Consider the following 4,834-nt stretch of genomic DNA (forward strand, 5'->3'; position numbering starts at 1 on the left):
AGAGTTTTTTAACTTAGAAATGCATACTGTGAAAACATCAATAAGGTGTTATAAAGCACCCGTTCTCAAACTTGGCTGCACTTTAGAATCACTTGGAGAATTTTTAAAAAATCCTTAATGCTTGGGTCACATCCTTAGAGGTTCTGATTTAACGGTCTGGAGTATGACCTAGACATCGAGACTTTAAAAAGTTGCATGAAGTTCTAAAGTAGGGCAAAATTTGAGAACCCTGGTTTTAAAGGCGGGAAATACTCAGGTGGGGTCATAAAGATTAATCAAATTGTGACTAGCTCAAAGGAGCTTTTAAGAAAAAAGAAAGGAGACAGAACAAACCCTAAAGAAGTGGTTCTCAGCTCTGACTGCATATTAGGATCACCTGGGAAATGTTTTAAAAAACACAGCTACCCGGTCCTCGCCCCAGACCAATTGAATTAATATCTCTGGGGATGTATTCTAATCCTGAAGCAAGCCCAGAACAGTGATTCTCAAAATCTGTTCCCAGATCAGCTGCAGCAGCATCACCTGGGAACTTGTTAGAGATACGAATCCTTGGACCCCACCTCAGACAAATAGAAACAGATACTCCGGGGTGGGGCTCAGTGATTTGTGTTTTTACAAGGCTTCCAGGTGATTCTGATGCACTCTCAAGTTTTGAGAACCACAGCCTTAGGATATGGACTGCATGGAGGCAGGAACCCAGTGTTAGGCACAGAGAATGTGATTTTGTTAGTCTGTTACATCAATGGCCCCCAATGAACCGTATCTCCCTGTATTCATGCCCTACTATCTCCTCCGCTGGGAGATCGGCTGGCCTTCTTTAACCAATAAAATATGGCAGAAGTAGTGCTATGCCAGTTCCAGGCCAGAGCCTTAAGAAAATTGAGCAGCTTCCACTTTTCCACTTTTAGGAGCCCTGAGGTGTCATGCAAGAAGTCAGGCTCCTTGTGAAGAGACTACATAGAGAGTTAAAAATCCCAAGTCTACATAAAGAGACCCAGCTACTCCATCATTCAGGCTGAGTTAAGCCCCAAGTGGATCTGCCGAGTGAATACAGCCACAAGAGTGACCACTAACAAGGCAAGGCAAGAGGAAGAAACTCCCAGCTGAGCCCAGACCAGATTGAAGGGCTGTGAGCAAATAAAATGATGGCTGTTTTAAGTCAGTAAGTTTTGGGTGGTTTGTTAATGCAGCGACAGAAAAAATGAAACAGCACTCAATAAATACTTTTGAATTAATGGGTGAAAGTGCTATTGGGATCTGGAACATAGTTTCTCTCCTTAGTCAAAGGAGATAAAACAAGAATTAGACAGAAAGTTGGGACATGCTAGTCAGTCAATGAAAAGGGTGTCTAAGAAGGGATTTTAAAAAATTAATTAATTTATTTTTAAGAAGGGATTTTTGACCAGAAGCCAATAATGCTATATCCATAGCCCAGACAGCAAAGGCCCACAAATTATCAGCTAAGAACAGAAGAATTAAAGATACCAAGTCTTGCTACCACATATTGAATACTGATTACATGCCTAGCAAATAGATAAAACATTTTTCCTATATTAATACCCAGTAACGAACATTATATATTTATAATATAAAATATATGATATATTATATACATGTTACCTAATATGTATATTATATAATTGTATTATATATTTGAACTGTATATTAATTCTTCTCAACAAATTTGTATGATAAATACTATTATTACCCCATTTTAAAGATAAGAAAATGAAAGATCAAAGAAGTTAAAGTTTTTGCCCAAAGTCATGTAACTACTCTTAACTGGAACTCAGCTCGTATTTATCTGATTCCCAAGTTCAAGCTTTAAGCACATAGTAGGGCCAAACTATTCACAAAAATTGAATAGTGACCCTGTGGGTAACTCAGTTTTGAAGTGTGGTGCCGTTGATTGTAAATAAAGTGTGCCGTTTTAGCACATGAAATGTATCTCAATTTTAGGATAGAAGTCAATGGAAAAAATAGATTTCATGTTACAGTTAAAGTTGGTAGGTTACATCTATTTGGTAAAACAAAGGAAATTAGTAATTGATCTCAGGTCCAGCCCTCTGTGATGAACTGTAGTTAGACATTTAGACAGTCTGAGAAATTTAGACCAAACCTCTCAATGTTAGAAGTGAGTTTCCTAAGCAGTCAGAGTTACTTAGACAAAAAAAAAAAAAAAAAAGGTCAGATGCAAGTCATTCCAGAATAACTTTTTTGGCCTTTATCTTTTCAAAACTATACAGAAAGATTTCATAACTACTTTTAAAATTGTTTGTACAGAAAGAAGCTCCAGTGTCTTTTGCAGAGAGCATCTGAAAATCTCCTTCATCAATTGATACACGAATGCTACATTGTGTGTGAGAGCCAAGGACTAGAGGGAAAGTCAGGGGGCTTGTAGGGGCCTTAGAACGGTTTACCCTCCCACTTTCGATTGCTCTTCATTTATCCATTAGTTCAGCTTGTATTTCTGAATACTCTCATGCACCTGGCATTGGGAAATGCAAAGATGCACAAGACAAAGTCTCTGCTTTCAGAGGGTCCTGTAAGCCCCATGAACTGGAAGCAACTGGAATGAATACCCAGATTTTAAGATCATAGACAGCTCCATTCTCCATTCTTATTCACTTTCTATGCTTATTTGGGAGGCAGACATAAAGTTGTAGAATCTGAGAGATCTGAATTCAAATTCCGGCATTGCTACCTACTGGTGTGGGATCTTGGTCAAATTACTTAACCTCTCTGAGTCTCAATTTCTTTGTATAAAATGAGATTAATAATGCAGACCTTGCAGGCTTTTGCCAAGGGCTGGACAAAAATCATGCCTTTGAAAGCATATCATCAATCCTTGTCTTTTACAAGTATGAGGGGGTTATTATCATATTCTTATAATCATGTTTACTGACTCGAATTCTACTCTCTCTTCCCAACTGGCTCTTGTCTCTGATTCTTTCTCCTTTTTTATTTCCCTTTATTGTAAGGGTACTCAAAATTTGTTTCAATTTGGTATGGTTAACATGCTCAGACATGGCAATGACTGTCACAAAGAAAGAAGCTGTTATATTCACAGTTTCCTAGAGTATAAAGCAGGAGGTATGGCACGTGGGGGCGGGGGGAGGCATGAGGGAGCACTAGGGTTGGTCAGGAGGCAGAGGAGTGAAGGAGAAGTGTGGACTAGAACCTTCACTGTGCTGGTTTGAATAATCTCAATGGGCTTTGGGCCAAGAAGCTGTCCCTATTAAATGGTACCTACCTGGCTCTGGGATGATTAGGGCAGGTGGCCTGGAGTATGAGAGCCCAACAGAAGGGGTGGTTGGGGATATGGACTCTGGAATGGTTGGTGTGTGCTCACAGATGAACCATTTAGTATCTCTAGGAATTGGCTAACCCTAGAAGGGGCTGTTTCTACAGGGTCAGCAAGTCCTTGGATGTCAAACCATAAGAATACGAAAAATAAAGACATGCTTAATATACCCTTCCAGCCACTCCTCAATAGGAAACAACTTCCTGGCCTCTAAGAGAACTATGAACAGTATAGAAGCCTGGGAACCACCCCATAAAGAGCGGTGATCTGCAAGGAAGGGAATAGGAGAGTTGGCGAATCCAGTAGGACTACAGCCCTGGCCCTACTTACTGCACCAAGATTCCAAGCTCATCACAGAGCAAAACCTAGGTGAATGGGATGAAAAGAAACAACTTGTATTGCTTAAAAAAGCCTCCTTGAAAGTGGAACCCATAATTTATTTACCTTTCTATTCCCTTGATTGAATGAACATTAACTAGGAGAAACAGCTAAAATGGCCTTGGAAAAGAGAAAAGATAATATAGAGATATGGGCTGATACTTTTCTTTACTCTTAAAAAAAAATAAACTTCATTTTGCTTAATTTTTATTGCCAAAGTTAAGAATGCCAAATTTATACATTTTTATAACTGTCTTCAATGTTGAACAGAAACTAAATTAGCCGTGGATTGTAGATCAAAGGAAGAGATACTTCTGGCTCATGCCAGTGGAAGAAATTGAACCAGCCCTTTCTTTCCCTGGTTAAATTTCCAAGAGAAGAAAAATGATATAATTGATGATGATGACGACAATGACAACTAACACTTAACACATGTTTATAATGTGCCAGGCACTGTCGTAAGTGCTTTAGAACCATTACCCCATGTAATTTGGCTATTTTTAACTCCCAATTTATAAACGAGGAAACTGAGACACAGAAGCTAGGTATCTTGTCAAAGATAAGAGGTCGATTTGGCTTAAAACGGAGGCATTCCATGTTTTAATCGCTACACAGCACTGTCTCCTTGCTTCAGAGTGGTTTCCTGGAACAAAGATGATCTTGACTCACTCACACAAGAGCAGGTAAGAAGTGCATATGAGTGCAGAATCCTTATGAGGCGATGCGTATTGGGTCCTTGTGCTAGTCTGAGTGTATAACCAGGGTTCATCCTTAGAAAAACTATGGCATATGGGAAGTTTGTCCCTGGGACCTGGAAGAAAGAGAATAGGCCAAGATCTGGTTCTGTCATGGATGACCTATATGACCTTGGGCACAGCTCTTAACATTTAGGCCCTGGTTTTCAAAGGAAACTCTTGGGTTGGATAATCTCTAAGGATCCTTTGCATGTAAACTGCCCCTGGCAGAAATCCTCCTGGAGAATAGGTTATTGGAAGACACAGAGAGTGTTGAGCGGGTTCTTGTACATCCATAGGTAAGTTGCCAACAGTTTTAGGGTGCCCTGAGTTCTGAAAACATTGGACTTAGTTGCTTCCCGCTTCATCTTGAGCCATATACCTGAAGCTGGTGAATGGATAAATGTCACTTGTGGCT

Source organism: Pteropus alecto, unplaced genomic scaffold (assembly GCF_000325575.1).
Source record: "Pteropus alecto unplaced genomic scaffold, ASM32557v1 scaffold88, whole genome shotgun sequence".
In the NCBI taxonomy this organism is placed as follows: domain Eukaryota; kingdom Metazoa; phylum Chordata; class Mammalia; order Chiroptera; family Pteropodidae; genus Pteropus; species Pteropus alecto.